This window comes from Amblyraja radiata, chromosome 4 (genome assembly GCF_010909765.2).
Source record: "Amblyraja radiata isolate CabotCenter1 chromosome 4, sAmbRad1.1.pri, whole genome shotgun sequence".
Taxonomy (NCBI): domain Eukaryota; kingdom Metazoa; phylum Chordata; class Chondrichthyes; order Rajiformes; family Rajidae; genus Amblyraja; species Amblyraja radiata.
Window position 1 is genome coordinate 8,159,819 of NC_045959.1, and position 20,796 is coordinate 8,180,614.

General features: G+C 43.6%; 1 protein-coding gene and 1 long non-coding RNA gene across 3 annotated transcripts in view; one reads left to right on the top strand and one right to left on the bottom strand.

The window, feature by feature from the left end:
* The window catches only part of socs6 (suppressor of cytokine signaling 6), a 53,648-nt gene extending 42,128 nt beyond the window's left edge, over positions 1-11,520 (bottom strand). The window contains exon 1 of one of the 2 annotated variants that reach the window (XM_033018927.1): positions 11,356-11,520. The gene's annotated coding sequence lies outside the window, so the exon portion shown is untranslated. Of the gene's footprint in view, positions 1-11,000 lie in introns of both variants that reach the window. The other variant, XM_033018926.1, reaches the window with a different exon arrangement.
* The window catches only part of LOC116971806, a 54,463-nt gene that overhangs the window by 19,525 nt on the left and 14,142 nt on the right, over positions 1-20,796 (top strand). The window contains exon 2 of the long non-coding RNA XR_004411628.1: positions 16,502-16,510. This is a non-coding gene — a long non-coding RNA (uncharacterized LOC116971806). The remainder of the gene's footprint in view (positions 1-16,501; positions 16,511-20,796) is intronic.

Consider the following 20,796-nt stretch of genomic DNA (forward strand, 5'->3'; position numbering starts at 1 on the left):
TGAACGTGCGGGGATCGCTGGTCGGTGTAGGCCCTTCGGGTCCTGATTTCGCACTGTATCTCCAAAGTAAAAAACTAAACATCCCCAAAGAAAGAGCAATGAGAGTTACTCATTGGACTATGAAAACATATTTCATCTGCACCACCGTCAAAGTAATCATAATACAACCCTAACTGTTGAGTTGATGCTTTGATTGTAAAACAGCAGGCAGTTTAAGGTGTTCTAATTCCCAGCTGCTGGTCTGGACTCAAGAATGCTTCAAACTTCTCCCTCAGAGATAAAATGAAAACAGAAATAACTTTGAAAGACAAATATTCTGTAACTAAATTTAGAATAGAATAGAATAGAATGCTATTTATTGTCATTCAAACCTGGGTTTGAACGAAATTCCATTTCTACAGTTTTTTTACATTACAAACACAATCCAAGACCCACACTTAACATAGTTTACATAAACATCCATCACAGTGAGTCTCCAACATCTCCTCACTGTGATGGAAGGCAAAGTCTTTATCTCTTCCCTTTGTTCCTTCTCCCGTGGTCCAGCAGTCCAACTGCAGTGTCGAGGCGAACTGGGGCTCCGATGTTAAAGCCCCCGGCGGGCGATGGTAAGTCCTGAGGCCGTTTAAGCCACGCCGGGCGATGTTAGGCCCCAGCTCCATGTCCTTCAAACCCGCGATTCCAGCGGGAGAAGTCGCCGTTGTGGAGCTCGGAAAAGCGGTCTCCCACCAGGGACCTGCGAGCTCCCGATGTTCCCGTCCACCGGGTCTGCGGCCGGTGCCTCCGAACTCCAAAAGTCGGGTCGCAGCCGCGCGCCAACACAGCTCTTCCCGCTCCGAAGTTGCCAGCTCCGCGATGTCAGTTCCGCAGGCTCTGCAACTGGAGCCCTCAGGTTAGTCCCGGCCGGAGGTCGCCGCCGGCTCCACGATGTTAGGCCCAACGACATCCGAGACCCGACAGGGAATAGTCGGGTCCCTGCACAGGGAAGAGATTAACGGTTTCCCCCACAGCCCCCCCCACCAACCCCCCACATATACACAGCTAATTTAAAAAAAAATAAAAACTGACTCAAAGACATACATTTAACAAGACAAAAAATAAAAAAAAGACAGACGACTGTAGTCGAGCCGCTGCCGTTAGGCGCCGCCACTCCCATCCCCTAACTAAATTTAAAGAAATATTAGATTTTTTAGCCAAGCATCTGTGACCAAATGCAATTAAAAAAATTACTACAAACTTGTTATTAGCATTGAGGAGTGTTTACCATAACTGTACATTACAATTAGTGACATTTAAATACCACAAGTCCATAAAGTTTGATCCTTTAGCTGGAAACCTCAACAAACTCAGGCGAATGGTGAGTTCTGCATTATTTCACTAATTCTGTCAGTGTCACAGCAGGAGAACCTTCCAGGAATTTTTGGACCAGGTTACAAATTGCATTTATTCACCCACATCATACTTCCAGGGTCACACCCTTGCTATTGGAAATGTTGTAGTTACTTGGCTCACATTTTTATCTGGAAAACCAAACAAATTTAAATCGGAATATATAGAAAATAATCATTTAACTAGCAGCAAGGTGAAATAGAAATCACTAATCCAGTATTTCTTGCTAAATCTTTTGAACAACAAACTGAAAAAGGGTCCTGACCAGAAACGTTGCTTATCCATTTTATCCAGAGATGCTGACTGACCCGCTGAGTTACTCCAGCATTTTGTGTCTATCTTATTTCTCCATTAGTTGAGCACTGGTCTGAAATAGTTTTTATTTGAGCAAAACCAACAGACACAAGCACTCAACCACAAATAAACACCATTAGCAGCACATTTAGCTAAATACCATAATCAACCACTAAAATAATACATATGGTCGTACCTCTATTATATTCATAACTTACCCACTTATTTGAAATTTAATACACTGCCATGTAATGTACAAGAATTTGAAACATTTTGCACGTTAAGAGTTTTCCCCAAATGTTTTTTTCAGTGATGTCGTATCTCAATATATCGAGTCACCACAGCAGACTCATGCTCATTAGCAATTCTTGTCCCATTCGTGTACGAGTTCATGTCTACAAGCACATTTATTGCCCACATTCACGTCATAAATCAAACTAAGATTTCCCATACATCAGGGTGAGCCACTCCTTTATCACTTACTGAGAATCAAAATGAAAATATGTTTACATAACTCTTTGGATAGATTATTAGGCATAGTCCTTAGCTAAGCAGAGTACTCATAATTCCAACTGAGTCACTAGATAATAAAATGTAGGATGTTTGCAGACAACACCACTGCTGCTAATAGCAACAGTATATATCAGAAGAATTGATTGTAGCTAAATCCGATTCACCAAACAATGTTTAAAATAGATTTTCATTTATATAGCATTATACATTTACTTTTCAGCCAATATCTTTAGATGGTATTATTGCTATAATTTAGGAAATGAAGCAGCTAATTTGCACAAAACAAACTTTCACCAACAGCAACAAAAAATGACCCGCTGTTTTAGTATTATTAATTGCGGGTTCTCTGGAGTTGGAACGGGGCTGGGCTAGAGTTGCTGCTGGCTGTGAGTCTCTGGGATCTCCGTGCTTGCAGTCGGTGTCCCGTTGGTCCTGACGTCTCCGGCCACCCCCCTGGACAGGAGCTGAGACTGGGAACTGTACCGCCCTTGCCCCCTCCCTCTGCAACTGCAAACAACCCCACTCTCCTGCTCACCTGCAAGGGCGGTACAGTGTAGTCTCAGCTCCTGTACAGGGGGGTGGCCGGAGACGTCACAGCCCGAGCTGCGCCCCCTCATCCGCAACCCCAAGAACAAGACGTACCTTGCACACCATCAGCTTCTGTCCCTACGGGGAGCGTGTTCCTCTGGAGTTGGAACGGGGCTGGGCTGCTGCTGGCTGTGGGTCTCTGGGATCTCCGTGCTTGCAGTGGGCCTGGGGGTCGGTGTCCCGTTGGTCCTGACGTCTCCGGTGACTGGCACTGACCTGCTGGCATCGCCGACGTGAAGACAGTGTAAAGCCCCCGCGCCGGTGCAATGGGCGGGGAGCTGGAGAGGGGAGGGAAGGGGTCACACACATGGCCGGGAAGCAGAGGGGTGTAGGTGGGGTGAAACTGAAGGGAGCGACAATCTGCTGCTGCCTGCCCGCTGAGTTAAAAAGTTCCCACGCAAGACTCACGATACACTGTGTATCGTGAGTCTACCGTGGGAACTTTTTAACTCAGCGGGCAGGCAGCAGCAGATTGTCAATTATTAACCCTCCCGCGCAATATACCCTCACCTTCTCTTTTATGAATGGGGATTTAGTTCCCCTTTCTTCGAGGACCGACCGGAGGTTCCGCTGTCACCTCTGCGGGCCACCCTCGGTGAACGTCTTCAAGGACCTTAAAAATGTCCGCTATTCGGAGCTTTTCGTTATTTGGAATTTCGGATAAAAGGTTGTGCACCTGTACTTTGACTGGACTAGAAGTACAAAACCACTACAAACCATCCATTACAATAGTTGGTAGACAAAAATGCTGGAGAAACTCAGCGGGCGAGGCACCCCCTACCCCCACATCAGTCTGAAGAAGGGTCTCAACCCGAAACGTTACCTATTTCCTTCGCTCCATAGATGCTGCCTCGCCCGTTGAGTTTCTCCACCATTTTTGTCCACTTTCGATTTTCCAGCATCTGCAGTTCCTTCTTAAACATTACAATAGTTGCATCACTTCCTGTTTTTTCACTATCATGGTCTAGTTTACTTATTATAACTGATGTCATTGTATATTGTTGTGTTGTATCTAATTGCCGATAACATTGCAGCAAGATAAAATCTCACTGCTCCGATTCATATCCGATGTAAATAACAAATAAACACATTTGACTCATGAGAGACAGCACTTTTTAAGTGTGGCACTTCCTCAATGACAAGTAGCAATATTTGGCCAACTATATAAACATACACTGTACTCTTTTTTTTTTTAAAGCACATCTTCCAAATGCGTTCACCTCAAAAGCATCTATTATTGTCTGTTTGGGTGTGGCAGCAAGTATGCAATTGAAGAGAGCAGTCAACTTCAAGAGTCTTTTCTCATTAAGTGTCTTAGCTTCGAACTGCTATCTCTTTGGTCGAGGTTTATTTTTCACTGCTTTTTAATCTGCTGTTTTGTTTTTCACTTTTTTTTTTAATTGCTCACTATTTATTAAAAACTAGATGCTGAATATCTGGAAGAAACTTTTCAGTCAGAGATGGCAGAGTTTCTTGTGTAATTATCCCAAAAGCAAAACCTGACCAAGTATTCTTGAGTTATATGGGGCACATAAGCTCTCTTGGAAATGAAACAGGCTCTACTGGATCAATTCTGGATCGGCGTGGAGGAACACAGTGCCCTCCTTAATGTTTGGGACAAAGACCCATCATTTATTTATTTACGTCTGTACTCCACAATTTGAGATTTATAATAGAAAAAAAAAATAATGTGGTTAAAGTGCACATTGTCAGATTTTAATAAAGGCCATTTTTATACATTTTGGTTTCACCATGTAGAAATTACAGCTGTGTTCATACATAGTCCCCTATTTCAGAGCAAGATAATGTTTGGGACATATGGCTTCACTGGTATTTGTAATTGCTCAGGTAGACAAAAGTACTGGAGAAACTTAGCGGGTGCGGCAGCATCTATGGAGCAAAGGAAATAGGCAACGTTTCCGGCCGAAACCCTTCTTCCGACTGATTGCTCAGGTGGGTTGAATTGCCTCCTTAATGCAGGTATAAGAGAGCTCTCAGCACCTAGTCTTTCCTTCATCACATTTGGAAACTTTTATTGCTCTTTATCAACATGAGGACCAAAGCTGTGCCAATGAGTCAAAGAAGCCATAATGAGACTGGAAACAAGAATAAAACTGTTGGAGAGACATCAGCCAAACCTTATGCTTACCAAACTCAACTGTTTGGAACATCATTAAGACGAAAAAGCACTGGTGAGCTTACTAATCGCAAAGGGACTGGCAGGCCAAGGAAGACCTCGACAGCTGATGACAGAAGAATTCTCTCTTTCTTAAAAAAAATTCCCCAAACACCTGTCCTACAGATCAGAAACACTCTTTGTGAGTCAGGTGCGGACCAACTGGCTGTGCGGACCAACTGGCTGGAGTTTTTACGGACATTTTCAACCTCTCACTTCTGAGGTCTGAGGTCCCCACCTGCTTTAAAAGGGCATCAATTATACCAGTGCCCAAGAAGAGTAAGGTGACATGCCTCAATGACTATCCCCCAGTGGCACTAACGCCGGTGGTGATGAAGTGCTTTGAGAGGTTGATCATGGAGCAAATCAACTCCTACCTCGACAAAAACCTGGACCCCCTGCAGTTCGCTTACCGCCACAACAGATCAACGGTGGATGCAACCTCGCTGGCCCTCCACTACGCTCTGGACCACTTGGACAACAAAAACTCATATGTCAGGCTGTTATTCATCGACTACAGCTCGGCATTTAACACAATCATCCCCTCCAAGCTGGTTACCAAACTCGCAGAACTGGGTCTCTGCGCATCCCTCTGCAATTGTATCCCTCGACTTCCTCATTCACAGACCACAGTCTGTTCGTATTGGTGGAAATGTGTCAGCCTCGATAACAATCAGCACGGGAGCACCTCAAGGCTGCGTGCTCAGCCCCCTGCTGTACTCACTCTATACCCATGACTGCGTAGCCAATCACATTGCGAACTCCATCATCAAGTTCGCTGACGACACCACTGTTGTGGGGCGTATCACTGATGGGGATGAGTCAGAGTACAGAAGAGAGATCGAGCAACTGTCCATATGGAGCCAGCGCAATAACCTGGCCCTCAACACCAGCAAAACCAAGGAACTGATTGTGGACTTTGGAAGGAGTAGGAGGGGGACCCACAGCCTCATTTATATCAACGGGTCGATGGTTGAAAGGGTCAAGAGCTTCAAATTCCTGGGCGTGCACATCTCTGAAGATCTTTCCTGGTCCGAGAACACTAATGCAATTATCAAGAAAGCTCATCAGCGCCTCTACTTCCCGAGAAGATTACGGAGAGTCGGTTTGTCAAGGAAGACTCTCTCTAACTTCTACAGGTGCACAGTAGAGAGCATGCTGACCGGTTGCATCGTGGCTTGGTTCAGCAATTTGAGCGCCCTGGAGCGGAAAAGACTACAAAAAGTAGTAAACACTGCCCAGTCCATCATCGGCTCTGACCTTCCTTCCATCGAGGGGATCTATCGCAGTCGCTGCCTCAAAAAGGCTGGCAGTATCATCAAAGACCCACACCATCCTGGCCACACACTCATCTCCCTGCTGCCTTCAGGTAGAAGGTACAGGAGCCTGAAGACTGCAACAACTAGGTTCAGGAATAGCTACTTCCCCACAGCCATCAGGCTATTAAACCTGGCTCAGACAAAACTCTGATTATTAATAACCCATTTTCTGTTATTTGCACTTTATCAGTTTATTTATTCATGTGTGTATATATTTATATCATGGTATATGGACACACTTATCTGTTTTGTAGTAAATGCCTACTATGTTCTGTGTGCTGAAGCAAAGCAAGAACTTCATTGTTCTATACAGGGACACGTGACAATAAACTCACTTGAACTTGAGGTGTGGATTTATCAATGACCACGGTCTGCAGAAGACTTCATGAACAGAAATAGAGACTAACACTGCAAGATGCAGACCACGGGATAGCCGCAAAAATGGGATGGTCAGGTTACAGTTTGCCAAGAAGTACTTAAAAGAGCAACCAAAGTTGGGCTTGTGGACAGATGAGACAAAGATTAACATATCAGAGTGATGGCAAGAGAAGGAACTGCCCAAGATCCAAAGCATACCACCTCATCTGTGAAACACAGTGGTGGGGGTGTTATGGCCTGGGCATGTGTGGCTGCTGAAGGAACAGGCTCGCTTATCTTCATTGATGATACAACTGCTAATGGTAATAGCATAATAATGAGGGTAGCATAACGAATTCTGAAGTGTGTAGACACATCCTATCTGCTCACGTTCAAACAAATGCCTCAAAACTAATTGGCCGGCGGTTCATTCTACAGTAAGACAATGATCCCAAACATAGAAACATACAAACAAAGAAAATAGGTGCAGGAGTAGGCCATTCAATAAGATCATGGCTGCAAACATACTGCTAAAGCAACAAAGGAGTTTTTCAAAGCTAAAAAATGGTCAATTCTTGAGTGGCCAAGTCAATTTCCCGATCTGAACCCAATTGAGCATGCCTTTTATATGTTGAAGAGAAAACTGAGGGGGACTAGCCCTCAAAACAAGCATAAGCTATTATTTTTTATTCTATTACAAATCTCAAATTGTGTACATCGGCAAATAAATCAATAAATGGCGGGTCTTTGTTCCAAACATTATGGAGGGCACTGTAAAACGTACCATCGAGGACTGAAATGTAATTATCTTACTCCAGAGATGGACTGGTGATGATTTTCTCCCATTACCTCCACTGGAAGACAAAATACATTAAACCTGCCGTTTCTTGGAGACTTCAATACACACAGCATAGGCAAAGACATCCAAAGCACTTCCAACAATTTGTTAACAAAAAAAATCTATAGATACAACATTCCCTTCAAGAAAAAGGCAATTTTGCCCCAAATTCAACAGAAACTCGTCCCATTGCGACAGTTCATCCAGAACCTTCAGGGACGATACTGTTTGCCACAATGCCAGTGTATAAATTATAGTATCAACAATCCTCTACAATGGAGCTCAGCAGTTATATATTACAACCTCAATTCCCCGCAGAATCATTTTGAGCCATAATCCTAGCTGATGTATATCCCACTCCATTATAACCTCCAAAAACAATTTATTCAATGTCAAGGTAAAGTCAACATACACATTGTGGCACAGTTAAGGGACAGTTAAATTCTCCCGAGTTATTCACAACATTTTCCCGAGTTTTCAAACTCGCAGAATGTTCGTAACAAGTCCGTATGAGGCCGTAGGCGGCCTCCTAGGGACTCGTTACGAGAATTTGTGAATAACTCGGGAAAGTGGGATGGGCCCTTTACTGTTAAACTTCGGACAAAGTTTATGGAGAGTTGCAAGCGCAGCCTTACCATACTCCAATCCAAAGGTTAAAGCACTACCACCAAGACAAGAAACTTGGCGCAAGCAGGAGATTAGATAAATAAATATTTGGTCACACGCCAATACTTTCTTTTGTCAATGCGAGGAAAGTATGTGAGAGATGCTGACTGACAGAACACACGATGCAGAATGATTGGAGTCGATCATGCACTCAAGTAAACAACAATCTTCCTTCATTCCATCCTTCTGCGGCACTTGGAATCATGGAAAGATCAACAAAATGCCAATTTCCAACATTTGATTTCTTGCTTAAAATCCAACAAACGCCACTTAATACTGTGCCCAATATATGAGAGAAATTGCATTTATTTACCTCTGCTGTTTTATGCCAGATTTTCAAACCATCCGTAAACTACCGTGTAACATTTATATCATTATAACAGGCTCCTTTTAACAACAAAACAACGTCATTGATGTTCATCTATCAAAGCTATTAGTTCAATTAGTTCAGAGAGAAAAAGATTTTGAAGTTTTCATTTTAACATCTGTACAATATATTTTCTGACATTATGAGAGTCTTCTACTATTATCCATCAAAAGAAAACATAATCAGAATTCCTCCTACAGTGAAAATAAAACAATAAAACTACAGACGTCGGAGATCTGAAATGGTTCTGGCGAAAGGTCTTTGACATGAATTGTTAACTCGGGTTTTCCTTCTGCAGATTCTGCCTGACCTGCCGAGTGTTTCCAGCATTATATTCCGCCTGCACTGGTCTAATACCATGCACTTTCAACTTAAGACTGAATCTGTTCAGGTCATTAGGAATACAATTTGATCACACACTTAGTTATCCACTAGCAAAAATACATAGATTGAAATAAATTTGGTGCATTCTGGACGCCACATGATCTTTCCAATTGCTTTACCTGGAAGAATTTTAAGTTACTGGACATCTAATCTTAAGCCAAGAAAACTTGACTGCCAACCAAACAACCAAAACATAAGTAACTGCAATGCTGAAATCTTGAACAAAACAAAGTCCTAGAGGAACTCAGTAGGTCAGGTGACATCTGTAGAGGGAATGAATAGGCAACATTTCAGTTAGGGAATTTTCTTCTGACTGAAGAAAGATCATGGCATGAAATGCCACTTCTCCATTCTTTTCATAGATGCTGCCTGATCCTCTGAGTTACTCCAGCACTTTGTTTTGAATCAGACAAGCAAGTTGTTTTCTGCCGTAATTAGGCCGACAACCCAAGTACCAGCCAGTCAATTCAAGATTTTCTTTTGCTCCAACCTTATGCAAGACGCAACCGACAACTGGGTTACCAACTTGTAACCAGAAATGGTCCAAAATCTGTAAGAAGGAACTGCAGGTGCTGGTTTACACCAAAGATAGATACAAAATGAGGAATAACTTAGGCTGGTAAAAAGGAATAGGTGACATTTTGGGTCAAGACCCTTCTTCATCCTGAGATTCAGGGGAGAGGGAAATTAAGAGATATTAAACGTACAGGACAAATCAAAGCCAACATGCTCTGTTCTAATTCTAAATAAATATGACGCAGAAAATTGCTGCCACATTTTTTTAAGCAAGATACACAAATGTGCAAAGGAACATTAAACATAATAAAACTGAAGCTTTTGCTCTTTGCCCAGGGCAGCAACAACAAGAGGTCTGACTGTATTCCTGCAGCTTTATCTGACTCAGTTTAGCAGGGACACAATTTTATGATCTGAGTCATTTAACCAGGGCTGGAAACAGGGTGGAGGAAAGATGATAAAGAGGTTTTGAAATTAGTATGAAAAGTATTTAATTTTCTGTGAACAGTACTCTGCAAAGTACTTCAAAACTTAGTTTAAGAACAGGCAGTCAACTACAAAGACATACTGAGATTCAGCCTGCTATCACAGTCCATGAGATCAAAGTTTATTTTCCTCAAGACTCGGCAAGTTCCTTTGACAAAGACTATGACAAGAAATGTTATTCAGTGCACAGTATTTCCCCCTCAGGTCAAACATTCCTTTGAGGGCCTCACACACACACACACACGTAAATGTTTGTCATTTGGATCCAGAATAAACTTCACAGAAAAATAAAAAACACCAATAATAGCATACATACAAACTCTCACAATGAAGAGGTCAAATATTAAAATTGTGCTCAAAGCAAGGGTGGATTGTTGGATGAATACACAGGCCCACAACAGCAACACGATGGATATATTTTAAGGGATTCCACACTCCACACAGCACAGGAGTGAGTGGCCTTTTCCCCAGTGACGGGAATGAAGTTGAGAGTGCAGTCGTTTCACTAGATGCTGCTGCACCCGCTGAGTTTCCCCAGCAATTTTGTGTACCTTCGATATTCCAGCATCTGCAGTTCCCTTTTGAACACCCAGTAAATAATAAGCAGGGGCCAGACTGCTCCTACTCACCCGCAGAACTGCTGGCCAAGTGGTGAACCGATACCGTGTCCAGCAGGAGAGGGGGGAGGGGATAGATCTAATATCTAGCCACGGGTTATCCTCATCCAATGCTGGCTTCCCCAGGCTCAGCCCCAGACCAGTCCTCCTAAAGCCAGTCTCCCTCTCCTCCCATTGCTCTTCCCTCCCCCCTCCTCCCTCCACTTGTTGTCCCATCCCCCTCCCTCCACTTGTTGTCCCATCCCCCCTCCCTCCACTTGCTCTCACTCCCTCCCCCATTCCCCTCCCCCCTCTCCAGCCTCTGTCCCCTTCTCTCGCTGCCTTTACAAACCCCGGCCGGGCCCCGTGAGCCGGAGCCGCTCAGCCCAAGGCCGCCGAACAAACCAGCAACTAACTCAGCGCCAGGCGGCTTTGAGCGCAGGCCCGGCGGAGGCCTCGGCCTCTCCTGTCCCCCCCCCCCCCTCCCACCCACGTCCACCTCCCCTCTTACCTCGGAGTATCCGCAACCCCAGCTCGGCTGCGCCATCTGTTCGGTCCGGGGGCGGCGGAGACAGGCCCGGGACACTGGGGCACAACCCGGCCCAGTTCAGCCCAGCCCAGCTCAGTTAGAGCCGCCGGACAGGCATTCACAACCAAAGATTATGTTTTTCACAACCTCCTCCCTGTCTGTCGCTCCCTCTCCTTGTAACTAATTCTTTGCCTTGCTACTCTCCCAAAAAGTGATTCTCTCCCTCGCTCTCTCCACGGCTGTAACTGATCCACTCACACTCTCCCCCAACCCACCCCCCTGTTACTTACTTACTGACTCCCCCACCCCCTCGAACATGACCATCACTTTCTCTAACCTCGTCACTGATTTTCTTTTGCTCGCTCTCCAACTGATTTCCTCTCCCTGTTCGTGATTCACTGCCTTTTGCCAACAGAATATGATCAGCTTTCTCCCCCACGCTCTCTCTACGGCTGTTACTGATCGACTCACTCTCTTCCCCACCCCCCTGTTACTGACACTCCCACTCTCCCTCCCTCCCTCTCTCTCTCTCTCTCTCCCCTCCGACTATCACTTTCTCAACGCCAGTTACTGATTCCCTCTTGATCTCCCTCTGGCTGATGTTCTCTCTATCCTCTTCCCTGTTTTTACTGATTCTTTCTCCCTTTATTTTGTCCCCTCTCCATGTTCGTAATTCTGTTTTACTCTCCCATAAAATGCTAATCCCCCTCACCACCTGGTTGTTGCTGATTTATTTATTCCTTCCCTGCAACTCTGCCTCACTCCCTCTGTTCATATTTATCACTTTCTCTACCCTTATTACTTGTTCTTTTCTCTCCGTTACGAATTCCCTCCAATCCCCATTAGTAATTCCCCTGTTCCTTCTTCATTACTAATTCCCTCCCTCCATTCCTTTCCCGTTACCAACTCCCCTTCGTCCCTCTCCCTGTTATCAATTCCGTCGGTATCTCTCCCTGTTGCAGATTCCCTCTATACCTCTCCGTTACCTATTCCCTCTGTCCTTCTTCCTGTTACTTTCCCTCAATCCCGCTCCCAGTTACATATTCCATCAGTTCCTATGCTTCTATTCTGCTCCCAGTTACAAATTCTGTCCATTTCCTGGCCTCTTATCACCCCCTCTGCCCCTCTCCCTCTTATGAATGGCTGTACATCTCCGCATTACAAACACTGTGTTTTTCCTACTTACCAACCCCTCTGTCCATCTGCCTCTTATGACTCCCTCTGTCCCTCTTTTTTTTTAAACCGATTCCTTCTGTCCCTCTCCCTTTAATAGATTCCCTCCATCCCTCATATGACTCTCTACCCCTCTCTCTCAGGTTAACCCCTCTGCCTCTCTCCCTCTTGCAAACTCCTCTATCCTTGACCCTGTTATGATTGCTGTCCCTCTCCCAGTTACAATTCCTTCTATCCCTCTTTCTTGTACTAATTCCTTTTATTTGTCACACTGTTACCGATTCCCTCCTTCCCTCTCCCAGTTACTGATTCTTTGTCCCTCCCTGTTACCGGTTCTCTCCATCCCATTCCGTTACAGATGCCATCTATTATTTGTCCTGTTACAAACCCATGTTGCTCTCTCAATTACAAATTCATCTGTCCCTCACCTTGCAAACCCCTCTGTCTCTCTCCCTTTTACCAATCCCTGTGTCCCTCTTCCTGGTAGCACTCCCTCTGTCCTCACTATTACCATTCCCCCTGTTTGTCTCTCTGTTACTGATTTCCTCTGTCCTCTCTGTTACCAATTTCAACATGTTACCTGTTTCTCTTTGTTACTGACTCTCTCCCTAATTTCTCCATCTCCCTGCTATTGTTTATTTCTCTCTCTTCGCGGCTGATTATTTCTCTTTCTCCATTTCTGATTTTCTCAATCTATCCTTTTACCAACTCTGTTTCTTTATTTTTCCTGTTTTTGTGTCTTCACCCTCCCTATCTAAATATTTACAACTCACTATCTCACCTATCGGCCCTAAATTTATTGCTCTCCCTCTCTTTCTCACTCTTATTGCTCTGTTCTTATAATAACTTTATAATCATACAAAGGAAGGCACGTATTGTGCATCTGCATGTAACAATATTTTTCTCCTCCTGGCTAACTGGTTGTCAGCCAGCACTACATTCACGTACAGCATAACTGCAAGGAGACCACACTCTTTCCCCTTAAATGTAACTTTCCGAAACAAGAGGATTTATCTTATGTTTGCTCATTAACATTTAAAGTGACAGTTACCACTAGACTGAATTTTAACCCCAGAAAAAAGATTTGTAGGGTTATTCTGCTCAAGAACAAAACATAATCATATCTGTCCAATTTAAAACTCCAGTCTCTCTTGTGCTTACCATTGCCCTGTGGAGTATCTGTGTGAGGGAGTTGTTGTCATTGATGAGTCCAGGACATCATTACCACGTGAAACAGATCTTCCGGGTCTCTGCCTTGATCTGGAAGATCAATTCCCAGCTCTGTTGGAGTTTGTGAAGGTAAAAGGTGGTCCACATAAATAATTTGTCATTGTCTAGTTTCCAATGTACTGTGCAGTCAAATATACTATGTGCTTGATGACTCCAGAAATCCACATGTGCTTTGAGTCAGAGTCAGAGTCCAAGTCATACAACAGGGAAAACAGGCCCTCCAGCCAGGTGTCTGTAACCATCCTCACCTCAGAGCAGAACGCAAGGACAGGTTAAGTCACCTTGTCATAAGCATATAGTTGATTTTGGAAATAGAAAAACACAAATCAGGTTTAATCAAGGCCAAGAAAGTGAGAAGTTCATGTTTAAAAACAACTCGGCGGATATGCTTTTCCTTGTGCACGTAAGAACTTAAGAAAACCTTTGGGAAGAAAGAACGGACTGAGAATCATCTAAGCATTCTTGAAAGTTTGTACAGCTGTACTGATATTTGTACCTTGATATGCTAAGGACAAAATATGGTAGACCCTACTTTATTTGAGGAAGAGTTTTATTTCATGTGCTGCTAACTGTTGTTTGACAGCTCTTTTAGTAAACAGTAAGATTAAAAGAGATGGGAGATCGACAGCCTACTCAGCAGTAGTCAGTTGTGTGGGAAGGACTTTCAGCCATTTCAAATTCAGCCATAAAATGCTGTTTGTTTACTGCAGCACAATCCACATGAAACAGCTCCTGTGAATGGGAACCCAGTGTGATTGTTGCAGAGATATATGGAAAAGTTAATTTCAAAGAGCCTCACAATCTCTTTATCTTGATCCAATCCTGATTATTATAGGAACTTTGTGACTAAGATCTCCATATGAGAAATGACACTTATGTAGCCGATAACCATTTCCTGATCTGTGAAAACACATAGAGTCTGGAACCCCATGGAGTACAGTCCCGATATCTACATAGCTGGATCCTTTTTATTAATAAGAATTTAGTGCTGTTGTATCTCTTGGGAAATTAGGTCAGCCACTGGAATTCAAGACCTATTAAAGAACGGAATCCTTGCTTGCTTCTATAGCAATATTGCATGATAACGGGCATATTATTAACACGATATACCCAAAATACATTTGAGCCACCTCTCTCGCTAAAGGGCCTGTCCAACTTTCACGACCTAATTCACGACCTTTTTTACTCGTGGACATTTTTCATCATATTGAAACAACCTACTTGATGCCACGAGTGCTTACGACTAGCATCACGACCTGCTACGACCTACCTACGACCTCCTATAACCTACCTACGACCTCGTGACGACCATGCTGCGAGTATGAGTCAAGGGCAAACTCGGCAGAGGTCGTGAATTAGGTCGTGAAAGTGGGACAGGCCCTATACTCAGTTTTACATATATATTTTCTCTAACCCACTGACTCATTCTTACTAGGTTTTTTTTCTATCCCTTTTCTGATTTTTTTGCTCTCATTCTCTGTCAGCTAGAATGAAGGGCAGCTGGAGTGGCTACTTTTCATCGAATAAAGAATTCTAGTTTAAAACTTGATATTTCACGTTGCTTTCATTATATTAAAACAAAAGTACCCCCTGGCCCCAACTCAGTCTGCTTTTGTTTTCTCTTATGAAAAGTGAAGGCTTTTTAAAGCAGCAAGTACTGGTAGACACAAAATGCTGGAGTAACTCAGTGGGATAGGCAGCATCTCTGGAGTGAAGGAATGGGTGACATTTCGGGTCGAGACCCTTCTTCAGACTTCTTCAGTCTCGACTCGAAACGTCACCCATTCCTTCTCTCCAGAGATGCTGCCTATCCCGCTGAGTTACTCCAGCATTTTGTGTCTTCGATTTAAAACAGCATCTGCAGTTCTTTCTTAAGCAGGTATTGGTGCATTGTTAACAGATACTTCTGGAATCATTTTTTTCAACAAGAGATATGTGTCCTCGGTGCGTTCTTAATTTCCAAGGAACCTATTGTTCAATGTATTAACTCAGACACATGGAAACAAGAGCTTGAAGACACATTTATTGTTTGTAACCAATATTACACATAACGTAATACCGATTCCTGCAAGAAATGTGTATGGAAACTACATTTTGGGAATGAATCAGTTAGTGTCATTTGGAGATACAAGGAGTAAAGCACAAATTGCTGAAGTAACTCAGCAGATCAGGCAGCATCTGTGAAGGAAATTGATAGGTGGCATTTCAGGTTGGATGTCTTTGGGTGGATCGGGTTGGGTCTGGTTGGAAATCCTGAAAAGTGATAGATGGCTTACAGGTGAGGAGAGCTTGATTGGCGGATGGATGAAGTAAGTGACATAAGCTAGCGATGATAAGGAGACAAAAAGTGTTGGATAATGAAAGACGTTTATTTTAGTGCAGTGCAGTTTGTTGACACCTCTGACAGGCTTTGACTGAAAACAAAAAGAAACGAAGCTTTCCCTCTTGTTAAAGCTATAGAACTGTAATTTAACAGTTTTTAAATCTCCCTGATATTCAAAGACATTTAGTAAAACTGGCACATTTGTTTGCTTAGTAATAATGTCAATAGAAAAACAGTTAAAGATGCATATAATTTAAAATTGATAAAAACATTAAACTTAAGAAAAGTAAATTATATCAAATCAATGGGGTTTCCAAACCTATATCGATGGTATTGTTGAAATATCCCAAAATATGAAGTTCTGCATTTGACTCCCATGACAAATGTGGGTTGGGGGAGTGGGCAGATGCATGGCAGATGAAGTTTAATGTGGATAAATGTGAGGTTATCCACTTTGGTAGCAAAAACAGGAAGGCAGATTACTATCTAAATGGCGTCAAGTTGGGAAAAGGGGAAGTAAATTGGGATCTGGGGGTCCTTGTTCATCAGTCTATGAAAGTAAGCATGCAGGTACAGCAGGCAGTGAAGAAAGCAAATGGCATGTTGGCCTTTATAACAAGAAGAGTCGAGTATAGGAGCAAAGAGGTCCTTCTGCAGTTGTACAGAGCCCTAGTGAGACCACACTGGAGTATTGTGTGCAGTTCTGGTCCCCTAATTTGAGGAAGGGCATTCTTGCTATTGAGGGAGTGCAGCGTAGGTTTGCAAGGTTAATTCCCGGGATGGTGGGACTGTCAAATGCTGAGAGAATGGAGCAGCTGGGCTTGTACATTCTGGAGTTTAGATGGATGAGAGGGCATCTTATTGAAACATATAAGATTGTTAAGGGTTGGACACGCTAGAGGCAGGAAGCATGTTCCCGATGTTGGGGGTGTCCAGAACCAGGGGCCACACAGTTTAAGAATAAGGACTAAGCCATTTAGAACAGAGATGAGGAAACACTTTTTTTCACAGAGATTTGTGAGTCTGTGGAATTCTCTGCCTCAGAGGGCGGTGGAGGCCGGTTCTCTGTATACTTTCAAGAGAGAGCTAGATAGGGCTCTTAAAAATAGCAGGGGATATGGGGAGAAGGCAGGAATAGGGTACTGATTGGGGATGATCAGCCATGATCACATTGAATGGAGGTGCTGGCTTGAAGGGCCAAATGGCCTACTCCTGCACCTATTGTCTATTGTTTATTGACAACATTGCGACGGATACAGAGGATCTCTTTCTTGTACCTGGTCAGGGTCTGCACACCGTAGCATGCTTTGCATTTAGTACTCCTACAGCTTCCAAAGGAAAGTTTGATATGATAGAAAGTAGTAGAAGCTTATGGTGTTAAGATTAGAGGAACACACGCTTGAGGGAGCTCAAAGCCAATTGGACCACATGGTATGTGTCTGTTCCTTTTTCAATATTAGACATGGGATGCATCCAAAATCCCATTCACGCACCCCTGCAATAAGTCTGAAGAAGGGTCCCGAGCCGAAACATCACCTATCCCTGTTCTCCAGCAATGCTGTCTGTTCTACTGCATCACTCCATCATGTTGTGTCCACAATTGTTCATGTGTTCAACTTAGTAATATAAGAATAATATTGCAATTTAAATGGTGTTGGTGTTGGATTCTTAATTAACGCGGTATTTGCTTCAGCACCTTACAATGCACTGAAAACATAATCACGTTTATCCGTGAAACGTCAAATTTCAAGGAGTTGCTGATGCTGAAAATATCAGTATTCCATGAGCATCGTATATGCCTAAGACTTATGTCCCTGTCCCACTTAGGAAACCTGAACGGAAACCTCTGGAGACTTTGCGCCCCACCCAAGGTTTCCGTGTGGTTCCCGGAGGTTTTTGTCAGTCTCCCTAATGGTCGAAAGTAGTTTCCGCTTCTTCTATGTTCTGGCGATTATTTCAAAAAATTCTAAACTTGCCACGACTAAAAATAGGTTGCCGTTTTAAAAATTGGTAATTTTTTAGTCAAAGCCAGTTGTAAGCCGGAGGTAAGACCTTCCACTACCTGCAACCTCCGGCAACCACCTTCAACTAGCATTGCAACCGGCTTCGACTAAAAAATTACAGATTTTTAAAACGGCAACCTATTTTTAGTCGCAGACGGTTTTGAATTTTTTGAAATAATCGCCGGAACATAGAAGAAGCGGAAACCACTTTCGACCATTAGGGAGACTGACAAAAACCTCCGGGAACCGCACGGAAACCTTGGGTGGGGCGCAAAGTCTCCAGAGGTTTCCGTTCAGGTTTCCTAAGTGGGACAGGGGCATTACTTTGATCCTTGTTGCTGTTTTCAAATTACTTTTTTCTTATTTCATCTTCATATCGTTAATTGCCAATTGTGTTTCTTTCAATCCTGTTACCTTTATACATAGATACATAGACAATAAGTGCAGGAGCAGGCCATTCGGCTCTTTGAGCCTGCACTGCCATTCAATGTGATCATGGCTGATCATCCACAATCAGTATCCCGTTCCTGCCTTCTCCCCTTACCCCTTGATTCCGCTAGCCCTAAGAGCTCTATCTAACTCTTTTAAACACATCCCGTGAATCGGCCTCCACTGCCTTCTGCGGCAGAGAATTCCACAAATTCACAACGATGTGAAAATGTTTTTTCTCATCTCAATTCTAAATGGCCTACCCCTTATTTTTAAACTGTGGCACCTGCTTCTGGACTCCCCCAACATCGGGAACATGTTTCTTGCATCTAGCATACTCAATCCCGTAATAATTGTATACTAGACCAAGTGGGACCCATTGGGTCCCATCTTCACATGGGAGGGCTGGTCCCCCAAAGCAATATTCCCCCTCTCCACCAATTCCAATATTTCAAGCACAGTGCAGACTAAAAGCCCTGTCCCACGGTAGGAGTTCATTCCAAGAGCTCTCCCGAGTTTGCCCTGATTCGAACTCGGAGATTTACGGTAATGGCCACTCGTCGGTACTCGGGGCTCTCGTGGACATTTTTCAACATGTTGAAAAATCTTCACGAGTCTTCCCGTGCTTACCTGTCGTTAGCGAGTCTTCTCGAGTACCTGCCGTTAGCGTTACGAGCCGCTAAGAGATGTCCCCGAGCTCCGACGTACCCGCTACGTTCATTCTCTGTGCTTACCACGAGTTTGATTTTTTTTTAAACTCGGGAAAGCTCTTGGAATGAACTCGTACCGTGGGACAGGGCCATAACAATTCATTTCAAGCACAGTGCAGACTCACAGTTCAGTTCACTCACGGCGTAGACTCACAGTTCTGGACTCAAGTCTCACGATTTTCCGGGGTGACTGACTCATGTCCGGCCTCCAGGGCTATATTCTCCTGGCCCCCCAGAAGGGGCATTACCTTTATCATGGTGATTGACAGGCGAGAAGACCAATCTGCTGATCTCATGATTTTTTAAACATTCATAACTTTTTTATTATTTCACTGATCAGAAAAAACCTTGCGGGGTTGGAGCGGAGGAGGACGATGAGTAAGATGGCAAAAAAATAATAGCGATATAGGATAGCGTTTTTTCTAAAATGTATTTAAAATTTAGACAGGAAGTGGTAAAAATGAGACATAGTAATAGTATAGATGTTTCCATAACATCCCATCTCATCCTTCTAAATTCCAGTGAATACAAGCCCAGTAGGTCCATTCTTTCATCAGATGACAGGCCTGCCATCCCAGGAATTAACTTCGTGAACCTACGCTGCACTCCTTCAATAGCAAGGATGTCCTTCCTCAAATTAGGAGACCACAACTGCACACATTATTCCAGGTGTGGTCTCACCAGGGCCCTGTACAACTGCAGAATAACCTCTTTGCTTCTATACTCAACACCTCTCATCATGAAGACCAACATGCCATTAGCTTTGTTCACTGCCTACTGTACCTGCATGCTTACTTTCAGTGACTGATGTACAAGGACAACCAGGTCTCGCTGTACTTCCCCTTTCCCTGACCTGACACCATTCAGATAATAATCTGTCTTCCCGTTCTTGCCACCAAAGTTGATAATCTCACATTTATCCACATTATACTGCATCTGCCATGCATCTGTCCACTCACCCAACCCATCGAAGTCACCCCGCATACTCATAGCATTCTTTTCACAGTTCACACTGCCACACAGCTTTGTGTCATCTGCAAATTTGCTAATGTTACTTTAAATTCCTTTAACTAAATCATTGATGTATATTGTAAATAGCTGCAGTCTCAGCACTGAGCCTTGCAGCACCACACTAGTCACTGCCTGCCATTTTGAAAGGGACCAATTAATCCCTACTCTTTGTTTCCTGTCTGTTAAGCAATTTTCTATCCATGTAAATACCCTACTCCCAATAACATGTGCTCTAATATTGCCCACTAATCTCCCATGTGTGACCTTATCAAAGGCTTTCTGAAAGTCAAGGTACAATGCATCCACTGGCTCTCCCTTATCCATTTTACTTGTTACTTCCTCAAAAAATTCCAGAAGGTTTTTCAAGCATGAGTTCCCCTTCCTAAAGCTATGCTGACTTGGACCGATCCTGTTATTGCCATCTAAATGTGCTGCTATTTCATCTTTAATAATCAACTCCAGCATTTTCCCCACCGCTGATGTCAGGCTAACTGGTCTATAATTCCCCGCTTTCTCTCCCCTGGGATGGCGGGACTATCATATGAGGAAAGATTGAAAAGACTAGGCTTGTATTCACTGGAGTTTAGAAGGACGAGGGGTTATCTTATGGAGACATAAAATTATAAAAGGACTGGACAAGCTAGATGCAGGAAAAATGTTCCCAATGTTGGGCGAGTCCAGAACCAGGGGCCACAGAGGGCAGTGGAGGCCAAATCACTGGATGGATTTAAGAGAGAGTTAGATAGAGCTCTAGGGGCTAGTGGAATCAAGGGATAAGGGGAGAAGGCAGGCATGGGTTATTGATTGCGGATGATCAGCCATGATCACAATGAATGGTGGTGCTAGCTTGAAGGGCCGAATGGCCTCCTTCTGCAGCTATTTTCTATGTTTCTATGATC